A 17,907-nucleotide genomic window follows, 5' to 3' on the forward strand; every position below is an offset into this window, starting at 1 on the left:
CAACTGGTTCAAATTGATTACATATGTAACCTCAGTGTTACTGGTAAAAGGCCGACCCTAGGCTGGTCGGTCAGGTCAGATTGCCCGGAGCTTTTCTCTTGGTGGGGGCTCTTAGATAAAAGTCATAACCCTTACGACTCTAGGCTATAAAACCGCCTTTTAAATGCTACCTTTAATGCCCAAAGATTACAGTTCTTACAAAGAAAACAAATTTATATAAAGATTCACTTTTCGATTCATAGTGTTTGATGAAATTGATTTTCAATATAAGTAAGCATTAGTACTTAAACAGACTAGATGGTTGGATATAGTCCAGTTACAAGGAGTTGTCTTGTGGAAAGTTCGTGATATTGCTATATTTCGTACCTCTTGATCATTTTCCATGAAGTTGAATAGTTTTCGCTTTTGCTTTTGAGTTGTATTGAAATATCTGTATAGCACCTAGAAGACTAACCCTCAGTCTCTCTGACCTCAAAAAAATCCCCAAATCTAAGAAAATTTATTTTTTTTTCTCTCTCTCTCTCTCTCTCTCTCTCTCTCTCTCTCTCTCTCTCTCTCTCTCTCTCTCTCTCTCTCTCTCTCTCTCTCTCTCAGAGAAATGAAAGGGCACCGTATTCTAAGAAATGAACGGAAACAGGTTTTTTTTTTGTCAATGGCTTTTAAATAAATTTTTCTAATCGCAATATGAGGTAATTTAAATATCTCTAGAAATCTGTTCAATATCCATATCCCATGTGGTCTAGTGGCTAGGATACCTGGCTTTCACCCAGGAGGCCCGGGTTCGATTCCCGGCATGGGAAGATATTTTGAGAAGGATGCTTAAAAGAATTAGTAAATGACGGTTATAATTAATTTGCAAATTAACGGTTAATAAGTAATTTAGAAAATGAATTGCAGCGTTGCCTTGGATTGTGAGTTCAATTCGTCCTGGGAGCAAGCTTGTAATCTAAAATATTCGTAACGAAAGCAATCAATTTCGAATCTTTTAGTTAAGTCGCAGTCAAAGATTAGTGTAATTTCCTTAACCAGTAATTATTCTCTTTCATTTAAAGAAAAATTCCAAATCTCGTTGAATTTATTCTCTCCTACACAGAAACTCATAATCGTGGTAAACTCTCTCTTCCTAAAAAGGTAATTTTCAACTGTACTTAATGCTCTCTCTGATTTACCTGTTGGAATAAATTGGGGTTTATTTATGATGATGGCCATATCCCTTAATATTTATATCCCATGTGGTCTAGTGGCTAGGATACCTGGCTTTCACCCAGGAGGCCCGGGTTCGATTCCCGGCATGGGAAGATCTTTTGGGAAGCAATTGTTGTATGACAGTCATAACTATTTAGTAAATTGTCGGTTCATAAATAATCTAGGAGCAGAGTTATTCCATGTATCATTTTGAAAAGTTTATAATGCTAATTATTGAACAATTAATAACCTCTAACATAAGAAATTAATGCAAATTCATGTTAAAATAAAATAAAAATATTTTCATATTAACGCTTATGGCTGGCATGAGGGAGGCAAGATAAGAGCAGGAGGGGGTTAAGCCAGGCTGACACTTGCACGAATTTGTGGCACGCATTGTCACGACTCGAGTCGTGATCTGGCCTGAAGTGTTCCTAAACCCGTTGTGACATCGTGGCATGTCGTGACGAGAATTTTGAACTGTTCAAAATTTTGGTCACAACAAAATTTCGTGACCGGGTCGTGAACTATGCGCGAACTGATCGTGAACTCGTCGGGACGATGCGGGAAGTGTGCAAACTATGCGTGAACTCGTCGTGCCAGTTCGTGTCAATGAGGACAGGTCAGCTGTGATTCTGGGGTAATTTTTGTTTTTTTTTATCTTCCAGTTCGTGCCACAAAATGTCACTACTTGCTACGACAAATTCGTGGCAAAAAGTCGTGCAAGTGTCAGGGTACCCTTGCTCATTGTAAGGAGAATCTCCCTGCAAGAGAACTTATGGTGTAATATATAGATTTCTTTTTCTGGAACAATGTCCATTAATAGTAACTGAATCTCTTAATTTATGATTTATGGGCACTTGGTTGTCTTTTTTTTTCTACACTCTTTATTTCACCTTCAAAGGAACCTATCTAGAGACGACTGCATTTGCCTTTTCTTCTAAATGGCTTGAAGTGTGACATCGCATTTTCTTACAATAGATTCACAATTCGCCTTGCCAAAGCCTTATTTGGTTGATGTGTTACTACAAATTTTGGCAGGGTTTCCCACATTTTCAACATCTCCCTAATTTTATTTTGAAGCTACGTCACTCGGTCTCTCCTCCTCAAATGAAATCTCCACAATCTCTTGTTGCTGTTCCTTATGTAAATCCACCAGCTACTCTCTCTGTTTTTCAAGAAGATTGTTGATGATGTCTTCATCCACATACTATCCCATTGCTTATCCTAACGACACAATCTAAATGTCCACCGCTTTCTTCATTGGTTTGTCTATGAAAATCTTGTTCTGGAACACATTCAGGCTACAGTTTCCTCCACAAACATTAAGGATTCTGACCCCTTCTCAGGCTTTGTCAATCATTTTGAGGCTGTTTACAATATGGAAATGTTCTTTCCAAACCTCTTAGGGGCTGAGGTTAGGCCCTTTGGCAACCTCGAAGCATCTCTAGTAAAGTATCTTGAAATTCGAGATCACCCACTGATCCATTAGATGGAGTATTGGAGTGGTGTTGGGCAGGAGGAAGTTGGTCGTAATGAATTTGAATGCCTCCATTAGGTCATCTTCAATAACTGGAAGATGGGCAGGAGAATTATCTAAAACTAAAAAAAAATTGATGTGGGAGGTTCTTCAAAAGGTAGTTTTTAACATCTGGACCAAAAACCTTGTTGACATATTCCGCAAACGAAATGCGAGTCATACAAGCCTTGTGATGTGACCCCCACATGACGTTCAGTTGTTTCCTTTGCACCTTGCACATCTTGAAGGCTCTTGGATTCTCCGAGTGATACACCAAGAATGGGTTGCTTTTGCAATCCATGCTGGCATTAGCACGGAATAATAAGGTTAGACAGTCTTTCATGAGTTTGTGACTGGGAGTTGTGTTCTCTTCTGCAGAAGCCCAGTTTGAATTTGTATGCTTGTATTCAAAGTTACTTATGACCCGAGGTATTCTTGTATTATAAAGGCTTTGTACCCGTGCTGTTGAAGTTGGGCATAATATTGCATAAGAGTGGTTCATTAGGTTCCTTTTAAAAGACTTTATTTATCAATTTCTATATAAAAGTAAAATCATAGAATTATTATTATTATTATTATTTTTTTTTTTTTAACCTAAGTGGTGTTGCTGTATTTTCCCAAATAAAGCTGCTAATTGTGTGTCAACCCTTTCTGGCGGGTTCATAGTCATTTATTAATTTTTTTTTAGCAAAGATTTTTTTTCCGACAGTAGAAGCAAAAGAGTGAAATAGCTATTGTACTAAAATTTTTTTTCACACTTTAGTTACTTACAGTATACTATACTCAACGCAGCGAAAAATGGCCATTAGGTGAGGGCACCTGGCTTTAAACGGATTCCCCCACTGGTGCATTGGTTCCACGTCTCAACAGCTCACTGGCCCGTTCTCCACCTCCTCCCCCCTTACTCTCTTGTCTCTCTTATTCTCCTCCTCTGGTTCATCACCAGTTCCTTCTGCTTATCCCTTCAAACACTCGTCTGTTCATATATTCATATTACTGTTTATATATCTAGTATTATCCCATTTCCTTATTCATTATTACATGTTTTATTCATGATGCCCTGGTTTCACCTTCCCCTCCCTCATCCCCTTTCCCCTCGTTCAGCATCTCAGACCACCCAAATGGCTCACTTTTTCCTTTCATCATATTTTAATTTTCTTTCATATTTTATCCCTTCATATCAGCCTACTTTTGCCTCCTTCACTACTCGTTTTCTGATTTGCTGTTACTCATCATCCTTGGACCTCCCTGCCTGAAGCATATCTACTTCATCCCCTCTCCCATACAGAACATCGCACACTATGCTTGCTTGCTGGGGAACATTCCTTTTCCTTGATTCATTACCTATTTACCTTACATTTTTACCCATCCTTTACCCATAGGATACTGCTTCTGTGAGATAAAACTTCCTTATTGCTATAACATTGTCAATAAATTGAGCTCGCCCTCTTCTTTTTATATTTCCTTCATATTTTTTTTTTTATTCATCAGGACTGTATACTTTCACAGTCATCTGCCATATAAGCTTGTCCCTTAGGATGAGAGGAACCCTTATACAAAAACCCTAAATTTTACCTTAATGATGATGGGGAACAAAAGTTAGAATAATGTTGGATACAATTTAGGGGAGCACACCAATTTATATAGAAACGGAGACAGAGTAGGGTTGGAGAAGGAAAGCAAGACGAGGTGATCTGTGAAGATGTGGTACTATGATGGAGGGGGAATTCGTTTTAAACTAGATGTCCTTCCTTATCGCCATTTTTTCGCTGGGTGATTATCATTATTCATAACTTGAAACGATATCTGGTTAATGTATATGAGGAATTCCATTGGCTTGCATTGCCTGTTGTATGCTAATAAGACTTTAACCTTAATTCTCTCTCTCTCTCTCTCTCTCTCATAAATTTTGAAAAACTTTCATATAATCTCATTAAGAGATTTATGAGAGAACTATATCGTCATATCCCATGTGGTCTAGTGGCTAGGATACCTGGCTTTCACCCAGGAGGCCCGGGTTCGATTCCCGGCATGGGAAGATGTTTTGGGAAAGAGATTGTTAATGGGCAATCAAGTGATAACGTCGCAATTAGCTAATCAATATGAAGAGATGTCGCTCCGCCCTAAATGATGTTGAGGGCTGTAATTTAAAACGAATGATTCATCATATTCAGACTGTTGAAATATTACGTGGCGTATTGAAAGTTTCTGGTATTAATGATGATAGAGGCTTACACTGCGTGGGGAAACGTCTGCTTACGTTTTGCAAGGCTGAACTCGTTGTTGCAATGGAAACTATGCCAACCATAGTAGCAAATGAGTGAAATGTTTCCCCGTTTTCGCTATTTATACTAGTTATTCTCAATTGGTATAAACAGATAAATAAGTTACAACATTAATTATTCTAAAAGTTAACCTGCTAATGTCATCAAAGTGAGGAGTAGAATAAAAGAACTATTACTATTTATGCTCTGACAATAGGGACATACACACCATATCTGCCCTTGGGAAATGGTTTCCTAAATTTGGCGTACATTACCCATAGACTACAGTTGTTACTCAAAAGAAGGGAAACCTTATTTTAGAGACTAGGGTGCATAGGCAAATTATTCAAAATTATGAGTACAGAAATCATCTTTATATGACTGGCGTTGTAGTGCAACTGGAATATTAAGAATTGACGTAGGTTAGTGGTGTTGCTATATGTATTTTAACCACAATTTATCAATGTCCATTAAAAAGTGTTAACATTGTTGATATTTCTATTTGTTTGTTTGGCGTTTTTTGTATCTAAAATAGAAGCTAGTTTGGTTTAAAGACTATGGGAAAATGGCCACATGCGAGTTTCAACCCTTTGTACCTGGGCTATAGTCTTCGCTCAGCGTGGAGTGTTTTACTCTTAACATATTGATTGACTTAAACTAACATTCATAACTCGAAATAATAAAGATTCTCTCTCTCTCTCTCTCTCTCTCTCTCTCTCTCTCTCTCTCTCTCTCTCTCGCGTTGAAATGAATATGCGCTTGCAAATACCGCAGATTTTGTATGATGATTATCATTTCATTAATAGATACACCAGTATGAGAAAATTTCCGTAAAATATGGCGAAGCCTTTTATATCAATATGAAACTCTAGTTATATTTGTAAATTCCACCTGTACTCATATCCCATGTGGCTGAGGTTTGTAATGTAAAACGAAATAATTAATCAGATTCAGACTATTAGACGTCTCTGGGATTAATGGCAAACATCTGCTAACCTATTGCAAAGCTGGTTTAATTATCATTACTAGCAATGAAGACTATACCAACCATAGTAGCAAATGAGTGAAGTGTCTCTTCCGTATTTTCTCTACGGTTTTGCTTATTTTTACTAATTATTCTCATTTTGTGTGAATGTATAACATGTTATTCTGATAGTGTAAATAATTTAGAGGATTAGTTATTCTAAATGTTAGCCTTACAATATTATGAAATTAAGGGCCAATACAAAAGAAGTTTGGTTGATTGTGCTCCGACCATAAGGATATGTACATCTCCAACCGTCAGTCCTAGATTCTTATATTTGAACTTATTTAAGGACTCGTGGTTATAGAACTTGAGTTTGTGTCGGAAAATAGTATCATAAATTTGGTGTACATTACCCTTAAGCTATAGCTGTTACTAAAAAAAATGGAACCTGTATTTCAGAGACTTTGGGTACATAAAGAAATCTTTTCTAAAATTAGAGTGAAGAAATCTTCACCACATGTTGGAGGTTAGTGCTGTTGCTATATGTATTTGACCTCAATTTATCAGTGTCCATTGAAAAGTGATGATATTGATATTTCTATTTGTTTGATCGGCGTTTCTGTATCATCAAATTGGTTGGGCTTAAAGACTAAAGGAAAAGGGTCACTTCTGCTAGCCCTATGCAAGTCTCAACCCTTTGTACCTGGATTCTTGTCTTCGCTCAGCGTGCAGTCTTTTAATCTTAACAAACGAATTTACACTAACATTCATAACTCGCAATAATGAAGGTATCCAAATGGATACAAGGATTGCCTTGCCTTGTTTTGTTTCCATAAGTTGGTGTTGATTTAAACACATGACATAAATCTCTCTCTCTCTCTCTCTCTCTCTCTCTCTCTCTCTCTCTCTCTCTCTCTCTCTCTCTCGTGTTGAATTGAATGTGTGCTTGCAAATGCTGCAGATTTGTTATGATTTGTATTTTATTAATAGATACACAAACATAAGGAAATTTTTTCCGTAAAATATGGTTTAAGACTTTTATAACAATATGAGACTCTAGTTATATTTGTAAATACCACTTGTACTCATATCCCATGTGGTCTAGTGGCTAGGATACCTGGCTTTCACCCAGGAGGCCCGGGTTCGATTCCCGGCATGGGAAGATGTTTTGGGAAGGAGATTACAAAGGAGCAAACAGTAGATGACGTCATAATTAGCGAACCGATATGAAGATTCTCCACCCTTGAGGTCTTTGATATAAAACGGAATGATTCATCAGATTCACATTATTAGAATGTTACTTACCGTCTTGAACGTTTGTGGTAATGGCAATAGAGGCTTACACTGTGTGGGAAAACGTCTGCTAACCTTTTGCAAGGCTCCAGTCTTTGTAGCTGGGTTATATGATCATTACTAGCAATAAAGACCATACAAACTATCGTTGCAAATAAGGGAAATGTATCTTAGTTATATTTGTAAATTCCATGTATACTCATATCCCATGTGGTCTAGTGGCTAGGATACCTGGCTTTCACCCAGGAGGCCCGGGTTCGATTCCCGGCATGGGAAGACGTTTTGGGAAGGAGATTGCAAAGGAGCACACTGTGGATGACATCAAATTAGCCAATCGATATGAAGAGATGTTTGGCGCTCCACCCTAAATGTGTTTAGGTCTGTATAAAACGGAATGATTCATCACCTTCAGACCATTAGAAAATTATGTACCGTCTTGAACGTCTCTGGTATTAATGGCAATAGAGACTTACACTGTGTGGGAAAACGTCTGCTAACCTTTTGCAAGGCTCCACTCTTTGTTGCTGGATTATATGATCATTACTAGCAATAAAGACCATACAAACTATTGTAGCAAATAAGGGAAATGTATCTTAATTATATTTGTAAATTCCATATATACTCATATCCCATGTGGTCTAGTGGCTAGGATACCTGGCTTTCACCCAGGAGGCCCGGGTTCGATTCCCGGCATGGGAAGACGTTTTGGGAAGGAGATTACAAAGGAGCAAACAGTAGATGACGTCATAATTAGCAAACCGATATGAAGATTCTCCACCCTTGAGGTCTTTGATATAAAACGGAATGATTCATCAGATTCACATTATTAGAATGTTACTTACCGTCTTGAACGTTTGTGGTAATGGCAACAGAGGCTTACACTGTGTGGGAAAACGTCTGCTAACCTTTTGAAAGGCTCCAGTCTTTGTAGCTGGGTTATATGATCATTACTAGCAATAAAGACCATACAAACTATCGTTGCAAATAAGGGAAATGTATCTTAGTTATATTTGTAAATTCCATGTATACTCATATCCCATGTGGTCTAGTGGCTAGGATACCTGGCTTTCACCCAGGAGGCCCGGGTTCGATTCCCGGCATGGGAAGACGTTTTGGGAAGGAGATTGCAAAGGAGCACACTGTGGATGACATCAAATTAGCCAATCGATATGAAGAGATGTTTGGCGCTCCACCCTAAATGTGTTTAGGTCTGTATAAAACGGAATGATTCATCACCTTTAGACCATTAGAAAATTATGTACCGTCTTGAACGTCTCTGGTATTAATGGCAATAGAGACTTACACTGTGTGGGAAAACGTCTGCTAACCTTTTGCAAGGCTCCACTCTTTGTTGCTGGATTATATGATCATTACTAGCAATAAAGACCATACAAACTATTGTAGCAAATAAGGGAAATGTATCTTAATTATATTTGTAAATTCCATGTATACTCATATCCCATGTGGTCTAGTGGCTAGGATACCTGGCTTTCACCCAGGAGGCCCGGGTTCGATTCCCGGCATGGGAAGACGTTTTGGGAAGGAGATTGCAAAGGAGCACACTGTGGATGACATCAAATTAGCCAATGGATATGAAGAGATGTCTGGCGTTCCACCCTAAATGTGTTGAGGTTTGTATAAAACGTAGTGATTCATCAGCTTCAGACCATTAGAATATTACGTACCGTCTTGAACGTCTATGGTGTTAATGGCAATAGAGACTTACACTGTGTGGGAACACGTCTGCTAACCTTTAGCAAGGGTCCACTCTTTGAAGCAGGATTATATGAGCATTACTAGCAATAAAGACCATACAAACTATTGTAGCAAATAAGGGAAATATATCTAAATTATATTTGTAAATTCCATTTATACTCATATCCCATGTGGTCTAGTGGCTAGGATACCTGGCTTTCACCCAGGAGGCCCGGGTTCGATTCCCGGCATGGGAAGACGTTTTGGGAAGGAGATTGCAAAGGAGCACACTGTATGACAACAAATTAACCAATCGATATGATGTTGAGGTCTGTATAAAACGAGTTATTCATCAGATTCAGGCCGTTAGAATATTACGTACTGTCTTGAACATCTCTGGTATTAATGGCAGTAGAGGCTTATGCTGTGTGGGAAAACCTCTGCTAATCTTTTGCACCTTTTGTTGCTGGATTATTTGATCATTACTAGTAGTAAAGACTATACCAACCATAGTAGCAAATAAGGGAAATGTTTCCTAGATATATTTGTAAATTCTATTTATACTCATATCCCATGTGGTCTAGTGGCTAGGATACCTGGCTTTCACCCAGGAGGCCCGGGTTCGATTCCCGGCATGGGAAGACGTTTTGGGAAGGAGATTGCAAAGGAGCATATTGTGGATGACATCAAATAATAGGCAATCGAGATGAAGAGATGTTTGGCGTTCCACCCTAAATGTGTTGAGGTCTGTATAAAACGGAATGATTCATCAGCTTCAGACCATTAGAATATTACGTACCATCTTGAACGTCTCTGGTATTAATGGCAATAAAGACTTACACTGTGTGGGAAAACGTCTGATAACCTTTTGCACGGGTCCACTCTTTGTAGCTGGATTATATGATCATTACTAGCAATAAAGACCATGCAAACTATCGTAGCAAATAAGGGAAATGTATCTTAATTATATTTGTAAATTCCATGTATACTCATATCCCATGTGGTCTAGTGGCTAGGATACCTGGCTTTCACCCAGGAGGCCCGGGTTCGATTCCCGGCATGGGAAGACGTTTTGGGAAGGAGATTGCAAAGGAGCACACTGTGGATGACAACAAATTAACCAATCGATATGTTGTTGAGGTCTGTATAAAACGAGTTATTCATCAGATTCAGGCCGTTAGAATATTACGTACTGTCTTGAACATCTCTGGTATTAATGGCAGTAGAGGCTTACGCTGTGTGGGAAAACCTCTGCTAATCTTTTGCACTTTTTGTTGCTGGATTATTTGATCATTACTAGTAGTAAAGACTATACCAACCATAGTAGCAAATAAGGGAAATGTTTCCTAGATATATTTGTAAATTCTATTTATACTCATATCCCATGTGGTCTAGTGGCTAGGATACCTGGCTTTCACCCAGGAGGCCCGGGTTTGATTCCCGGCATGGGAAGACGTTTTGGGAAGGAGATTGCAAAGGAGCACTCTGTGGATGACGTCAAATTAGCGAATACTATGATGTGTATATGTTATAAAGTGTAAGATTGTAAATGTGTAGTTCATAATAAAAGATAAAAAATTAGAGAATTGATATGAAGAGATGTCTCTCCCCACTAAATGCTGTTGAGGCCCGTAATGTAAAACGGAAGGATTAATCAGATTCACACCATTAGAATACTACGTACCATCTTGAAAATTTCTTGTATTAATGGCAATAGAGGCTTACATTGCGTGGAAAAACGTTTGCTAACCCTTTGCAAGGCTCAACTCTTTGTAGCTTGATTATATAATCTTTGCTAGCAATGAAGACTACCAACCATAGTAGCAAATGAGGGAAACGTCTCTTCCGTATTTTCTCTAGAGTTGAGTTTGCTTATAATAATTATTTTTGATTAGTATAAACGGATATTGTGTTTTTTAAATTGTGTAAATAATTTAGAGCATTAGTTATTGTAAATGTTAACCTGTCATTATAAAAGATGGATGATGGATTATGCTTTGACCATAGAGATTTCATGTACCATTTCTGACCGCCAGTCCTGGGTACAATTGTACACAGGATTCCCTGGTACACTTTGCTTTGAAGAAGTGCACCTTGCCATACCCTTAATTCGCGGCTAGTAACCAAAAAGTTGATGTAGGGAGAGCTTGCAGAGGTGGTGGGGTGAGATAACCACAAGCTGCCACGCAGTAGGGTTTGACGGTTAGGTTCAGATTGTCCTGAGCTTTTGCTCCGGATGGCGCTCGTAGACTAACAGTCATAGCTTTCAAGAGTTCTTATGCAATTGCTCAGCACAAAGAATGTGACTGCAGATGTCAAAATTTTTCTATACTTATCAATTTTCTTATGGAATGGAATCAGTTTGCTCACAATACAACCAAGTCGAGGACTCGGCAAAGCAGGTGCAGTTACTCAGCCCTAAGAGTGTGACTGCGAGGACTCAAAAGCCAGGCTCCTCATGGAACCGAAGGGAAGAATTTTAGTGTTAAAAAAGTTTTATAGCAGCAAGTCCCAGTGTGTAAAAAAACTGGGGGAGGAGTGAAGGATTAAGAGTAATAGAGAAAAGGAGTTGATATAAGTGTAAGTATTTATCCCTGCTTTAGGGAAGGAGAAACTTTGGGGGAGAGGAGGATTTGGCTGAGTAATTCAAGGGATTTAGGGATTTGGAAAAGGTATAGGAGGTTGTAGAAAATGTGAAGGGCTATGGGAATAAGGCTCTCTATGGACAGACTCAATTTTTTTTTAGTGAGGGTTTGGGTGGGTTGGGAAGGGGATGGCACTAGAAGGCTGGAGATCACAGGTTCAGGAGAGGTGGTTGGCTGTCTCGTAGACCTCTGGCGAGGAGCTCTCTGGTGTTTGGGTGGCTGTGACGGTTGTTTAGGTACGTTTGATTGTAAGGTGTCTTTCAGGACTGCAATTCTTCTCAGAGGCTCTGGGCACCTGCTGTTCCAGGCGTGATGAGACCGGGTGCAATTTGGACACTTAAAAGGGTTTCTATGCCTTGTGTACATCGATGCCTACTTGGGTTGGGTGATGTTGACTGTAGAGAGCACAAATTGTGGGGCTCCTGCAATTTTCATGGTGATGTCCGTAGAGCTGGCAGTGATACGGCGAAGAGGCTCTGGTGTGTAATCCTGTATAAAGAAGGTTCCCCATATACTGAGATCAATAGAAGGTGGGACCGGTCATTGAAGGTAGAGATGACCTTGTTAACAAGTACATCATTATTGTTCTTGCAATGTTCCGCACAGGTGATTTTGCTGCAAGGGTTGGCAAAGGTGAGAGGCATGGTGGCTGGATACTTTGTGATGACTATCTTCTTTTGCTTCTTTGAGGGATCAAGAAGCACCAGGCAGGATTCTTTCTCCAGAAAGTTGTCATACTCTTGATCCTTAGGGGAGACAGTGAGCTCCCCATTGTGGTTTTGTCGAGCAGTGATGTGAAGACATGGTTTCTCAGCTGCCAGGGTGGCAACTGCAGCTTAGGAGGCGGTGTTCTCAATGGACAAGAGCATGACTTTTTGGAGAGGTGTCTTCTCTGTGCTTTTGGATGCTGGTTCAGTTGATGCAGGGATGCTGGATAAAGTGGCAGTGGTTCCCTTCAATAGCTCAGTAAGGCCGTCAGTGCAGTTACAGTCTGGGAGGTGATTTCCATCAAGGACTATTTGCCCCTCTGTAGGTGGATCTTCAGTCTCCATGTCAGAGAGGGGACTGGTGGAGTGTTGCTTGATGCACTTCCTCAGAGTGAGGTGTACCAAGAATTTGTGTGTCCAACTGTACCTATATTTTAAGTTGCTTATGGACTACCGGTAATAGGAGATGACATTGTTTTTGGAAAATAGTATAAGAAGTTTGGCGTAAATTACCCGTAGTCAATAGATGTTATTAAAAAAAATTATCAATGCCTGTTGAAAAGTGATATAATTGATTTTTCTATTTGTGTGAGTGGCGCTTTCTTATCTGTTATACAATAGAATCTAGCTTGGTGTAAAGACTATGAAAAAGGGGCCACTGCTGGTACCATAGTAAACAAGTTTCAACCCTTTGTACCTGGACTTAATCATCGCTCAGCGTGAAGTCTTTATGTATTTTACCCTTGACAAATGAGTTTAACTTACACTAAAATTCATAAATCGACTTGATGAAGGTATCCAAATGGATACAAAGAGTTCTTGGATTAATCTCTCTCTCTCTCTCTCTCTCTCTCTCTCTCTCTCTCTCTCTCTCTCAAATGAGTATGTGCTTGCAAATGCCGCAGATTTTTTATGGTTTTCATTTCATAATAGATACACGAACATTGGTTAAAATTCTCAGTAAAATATGGCGAAGCCTTTTACAACAACATGAGATTCTAATGATGTTTGTAACTACCACTCATACTTATATCCCATGTGGTCTAGTGGCTAGGATACCTGGCTTTCACCCAGGAGGCCCGGGTTCGATTCCCGGCATGGGAAGATGTTTTGGGAAGGAGATTACAAAGGAGCACGCAGTAGATGAGTCATAATTATTATCGAATCGATATGAAGATATTTCTCTCTACTCTAAATGCCGTTGATGGCTGGCAATATAAAAATGATTCATCAGATTCAGACCATTAAAATATTACGTGTAGTGTTGAACCTCTGTGGTATTAATAGCAATAGAGTCTTACCCTTGTTTGGGAAAACGTCTGCTAGCCTTTTGCAAGGCTCAACTCTTTTTAGGTTTATATATATGATAATCTCTGCTAGTAATGATGACTATACCAACCATAGTAGCAAACGAGGGAAATGTCTTTTCACCATTTTCTCTACTTTTCACTTTACTTACACTAATTCTCAATTGATATAAACGGATATCGCATTGTTCTGGTTGTGTGTAAGCAATTTAGAGCTCAAGGTATTCTAAATGTTAACCTGCTAATATCATCAAAGTAAGGGCCAATTTAAAAGAGGGATGGTTAATTGTCCTCCGACCATAGTGATCTTAAGTACCATCTACAATCTTCGGTCTTAGTTACCCGTAGTTGATGCTATTTACGGACTAGTGGTAATAGAAGCTGACTTTTGTGTTGGAAAACGGCATCCTAAATTTGGCATACATTAGCTATAGGCTATAGTTGTTACTCAAAAAATAGACAATGTATTTCAGAGACTAGGGTATTTAAAGAAATCTATTCTAAAATTTACAGTACAGAAATTTTCACTATTACAGTAGACCTATTTATGATTGATGCTGTAGTCTAGCTAGATGATTTAAGATTTGACAGAAGTTATGCTGTTGCTATATTTTAACCCCAATGTTTCAATATACTCTGAAAAGTGGTGATATCGTTTCTATTTCTCTTTATTTGGTTTGCGTTTTCGTATCATCTCCATCATGAGGCTCAATACTACACAGTATTCAAGAAGTTTTATTCCAGCTGTTACCAAGTTGTGGAATGATCTTCCTAATCGGGTAGTTGAATCAGTAGAACTTCAAAAGTTAAAAAATGGAGCAAATATTTTTATGGTGACCAGGCTGACATGAGTCTTTTTATAGTTTATATATGACATATCTGTTTTTGACGTTAATAGTTTATATAGGACATATCTGTTTTGGCGTTGTTACTGTTTTTAGAATGATTTATTGTTAATTTGTTCTCATCATTTATTTATTTCCTTATTTCCTTTCCTTACTGGGCTATTTTTCCCTATTGGAGCCCTTGGGCTTATAGCATCTTGCTTTTCCAACTAGGTTTGTAGATTGGCTAGTAATAATAATAATAATAATAATATAGAAGCTAGCTGGGTTAGAAACTTGGGGTAAAGGGTCACTGCTGCTAGCCAAATGCAAGTTTCAACCCTTTGTACCTGGACTATAGTCCAGGTGCATTGACTCTTCATTCCAACAATACTTAGGAGTAGGCTAGTATGAGAGGGTAGTATATCTTGTCCTTTTTGTATTTACTTTTAACAAATGAGTATACTTGTACTAACTCTCCATAAATCGAAGTGATTTATCATTACGAAATTTGAAAATACTTTACGTAATTTCACGGATTTGGAATCCCACACTTCTGGATGGTTTGTGGAAGTATTATTTTTCTTTAACAGAGTGCCTGTTTCCTCTGTTAACGAATTATAGCAGCCAATGCTCCATGGTTCTGATATTGGTGCAGTTTTAAAATGTAATTCAGGTGCGGTTTAAAATGTAATTCAGTACAGATTTAGCTTCTCAATCTTGTTAAGGTCTTAAAACTTTATTTTTGTGAGAGGGTTTGAAACTTCATTTTTTGTGAAAGTGTTGTATCGTGTTAAATTGGATCCCATATCATAGCATGATATAGAAGCTATATGTTATATTACCGCCTGATGTTACTGCCCTGCTGAAAAGGTTCATGCCCCGAGTGAGGATCGAACTCACGACCTTCAGATTATGAGACTGACGCGCTGCCTACTGCGCTATCGAGGCTATATGTGGTAAGGTATATATACAAATTTTTGTCAATATCAAAAAGGCAAAAAAGGTGTCCCTTACTGGTATTTTAACATTATAGTGTTTCAATTGCAACTTATAGAAAACCTGCTCTCTTTTCTTCCATGTATTTAGTTCAGCTTTTGATGTTGATTTTCGGTACTCAATTAATAAGAATAAAGTAATTGTCGATCAAATTTACTACTTTTAAAACGATACAAATTAAGCTGTGGTATCTTGCGGTAGATCTAATTGTAAGGAATGTCTAGAGTTATGAAAAATAGTCTACCGTAGATACAAAGAGCTGAATGAATAAAGGTGCCCTTGATCGAGAATAAGGACTCTGGTAGACCTGAAGTTCACAATTCAAGATGAGTTTGCTTTTGAAGACTTAACAGGAGAATAATGTTCAAATCATCGCAGTAATATTGAAAGACATTCTCAATGCATCAATATTTTATGTAGTAGGATAAGAGACCGACTGGGTAAAGTTTCTCATCAGCGAATATGCAATCAAGAATAAAACCTAATATTTTTAATAAACATAATGTAATCAATGTTTATCAATGAGTGGTGGAGTCGTCTGTTTTAACCGAAAGTTGTAGTTGTTAAGTTTACACCAAAGAGTACAGACTTGAGGGTAGTCCATCATTTTTGCTCCTAAAGCATAGCAAGGTGTTCCTTTTATGGCTGAATTTTATTCATTTCCAGTCGAAACTCAAATTCCTTGAGCGACAGCTTGAACAGAGTATAGTCATTCCAAGTTAAATGTGATCTATTCCTTTTTCCAAAGATAAACGTCATCCTGTTTCTGCAAATAAACAAGTCTACAATCCTCGTTGAGTCAGGCTTTGACCTTGATACGGTACACAACAACAATAATAAGAATAGGGAAGTGGGGAATACGGGGAAAATAGAGTACCCCTGGATACAATCCAATTTATAGCTCAAAGGCAGGTCCTTTGGATGGGAAAGATTAAGGAAATATGGAGAAAGAGAAGTACATGAAAAGAACAAAAGAGAGGGGCAGACCCTCTTGCGATATTAGGGAATTGGTATTATTGTGGATATTCGTAGATCGGCGCTCAAGAGGGAGTCCAAAGGACAAGATTTAACATTAAGGGGTGGGATTATTTATGCAAGATTTTTTAGTAGGAAAATATACGGAGCCTTGTAGTTCTTTTGGGATAGGATATGAAACAGCATTTTACAGGATAAACAGACAAGAACACCACCTAACTTAAGGGTCCCCATCTAACCTAGGAGCCGTATCCATACCTAGTTGCCTACCCGGAGGCTACGCCCTCAGCGACCCCTCCTTACACTACCGTATTCGTAGCTTCCTTGTCCTAATGAACTATTATTGTGTAATAGGAAGGAATTGTTCTTTTTATCGGAATCGGTGACCCTGGGATTTGTGATGCCAGGTCATATACAATTAATCAGGCAATTATTTACGAGTAATTAATTTATGTATTCCCGGGAAATTTTTTTCAACAAATCAAATGCTTTTCGACGTGTCCTGAAATTTGACTTTTTTATATTATTGATAATGAAAATCAAGCAAAGCTACTTCTGTTGTTTATTTCCAGGTTTTCTTTCTGGAAACGAGAGCGATGTTTCCCATAGGGGAAAAAATTAATTCGGCAAATAATTAGACTGCTACTATGTATTCAATTATTTGTTGATATATTTTGCATATATTTGTTTTATGGAACGAACAAGAAGGTCGTTTTAAATAAATCAAGATTTGCTGTTTTAGATAAGAAATTCTTCAAAATTTTCCAAATTTGTCTTTTCTTGACATTGGTTTTCAGGATCTGGTATTCCTTTTATTCTTTAGTATTTCCTTGATATTGAAACGTGCCTCTTTTCAAGGGGACCAGATTGTTGTAGGCATGTATGTCCAACTCAGTCTTATATTAAATGAGAGTAAATAGGATGAGCATAAGAAAAATAAATTGATAGATTGATGAATGAATAAATTGATTAGTCAATTAAAAAAAAAGTTGAGTTTTTTTATAGGGAAAATAAATTAATAGATTGACGAATGAATAATTGTTAGATTGATGAATGAATAAATTGATTAGTCAATTGAAAATAAGTAGTTTTTCAAGGTAATGACATTTATTGCAAGGCTGCTCAATGCTTTAGAAAAAAAAAAAAGTTTAAAAAAAGCCGCGTCTTGAGAGACCGAAAAATCTGCGAAAGCAAATGAATTTTCGCACATATCTTTCGCCGAACCAGTATCGTAAATACCTGAGCAGGAGAGAAAATGAATATAATTCTGTGAGAGGAGAATGCCAAGAAGAGGCTCTTGAAATGCATATAAACTTCGGGGAAAGAGGGAACTTCGGCGTGGAACAAAAGGGGAAACGGGTCCATACATTGCAAAACAAAGCGGCGGTTCAACGAGCTTCATACAGTCTTGGTAAATAGAACGCGCCCCATGGCAGCCCCTGGAATGTCATAATAAAGTGCGCCAGAATAGGCAAGGTGTAGAATCAGAATAAAACAAGATCCTGGGAGAAATCCAGGTAAGGTTTT

General features: G+C 38.2%; 1 long non-coding RNA gene and 13 other non-coding genes across 14 annotated transcripts in view; 13 read left to right on the forward strand and 1 right to left on the reverse strand.

Annotated features, from left to right (window-relative positions):
* Positions 1–17,907, forward strand: part of LOC137646875 (uncharacterized) — a 375,240-nt gene that overhangs the window by 212,253 nt on the left and 145,080 nt on the right. The gene's annotated exons all lie outside the window — the stretch shown is intronic.
* TRNAE-UUC (transfer RNA glutamic acid (anticodon UUC)) lies at positions 729–800 on the forward strand. The gene has a single exon. It is a non-coding gene; the product is annotated as a tRNA-Glu (tRNA).
* TRNAE-UUC (transfer RNA glutamic acid (anticodon UUC)) lies at positions 1,227–1,298 on the forward strand. The gene has a single exon. It is a non-coding gene; the product is annotated as a tRNA-Glu (tRNA).
* On the forward strand, positions 4,671–4,742 carry TRNAE-UUC (transfer RNA glutamic acid (anticodon UUC)). Its single transcript has one exon. It is a non-coding gene; the product is annotated as a tRNA-Glu (tRNA).
* On the forward strand, positions 7,026–7,097 carry TRNAE-UUC (transfer RNA glutamic acid (anticodon UUC)). The gene has a single exon. It is a non-coding gene; the product is annotated as a tRNA-Glu (tRNA).
* Positions 7,433–7,504, forward strand: TRNAE-UUC (transfer RNA glutamic acid (anticodon UUC)). Its single transcript has one exon. It is a non-coding gene; the product is annotated as a tRNA-Glu (tRNA).
* Positions 7,856–7,927, forward strand: TRNAE-UUC (transfer RNA glutamic acid (anticodon UUC)). Its single transcript has one exon. It is a non-coding gene; the product is annotated as a tRNA-Glu (tRNA).
* TRNAE-UUC (transfer RNA glutamic acid (anticodon UUC)) lies at positions 8,263–8,334 on the forward strand. The gene has a single exon. It is a non-coding gene; the product is annotated as a tRNA-Glu (tRNA).
* On the forward strand, positions 8,686–8,757 carry TRNAE-UUC (transfer RNA glutamic acid (anticodon UUC)). The gene has a single exon. It is a non-coding gene; the product is annotated as a tRNA-Glu (tRNA).
* TRNAE-UUC (transfer RNA glutamic acid (anticodon UUC)) lies at positions 9,109–9,180 on the forward strand. Its single transcript has one exon. It is a non-coding gene; the product is annotated as a tRNA-Glu (tRNA).
* On the forward strand, positions 9,493–9,564 carry TRNAE-UUC (transfer RNA glutamic acid (anticodon UUC)). The gene has a single exon. It is a non-coding gene; the product is annotated as a tRNA-Glu (tRNA).
* On the forward strand, positions 9,918–9,989 carry TRNAE-UUC (transfer RNA glutamic acid (anticodon UUC)). Its single transcript has one exon. It is a non-coding gene; the product is annotated as a tRNA-Glu (tRNA).
* TRNAE-UUC (transfer RNA glutamic acid (anticodon UUC)) lies at positions 13,308–13,379 on the forward strand. The gene has a single exon. It is a non-coding gene; the product is annotated as a tRNA-Glu (tRNA).
* Positions 15,285–15,357, reverse strand: TRNAM-CAU (transfer RNA methionine (anticodon CAU)). The gene has a single exon. It is a non-coding gene; the product is annotated as a tRNA-Met (tRNA).

This window comes from Palaemon carinicauda, chromosome 9 (genome assembly GCF_036898095.1).
Source record: "Palaemon carinicauda isolate YSFRI2023 chromosome 9, ASM3689809v2, whole genome shotgun sequence".
Taxonomy (NCBI): Eukaryota; Metazoa; Arthropoda; class Malacostraca; order Decapoda; family Palaemonidae; genus Palaemon; species Palaemon carinicauda.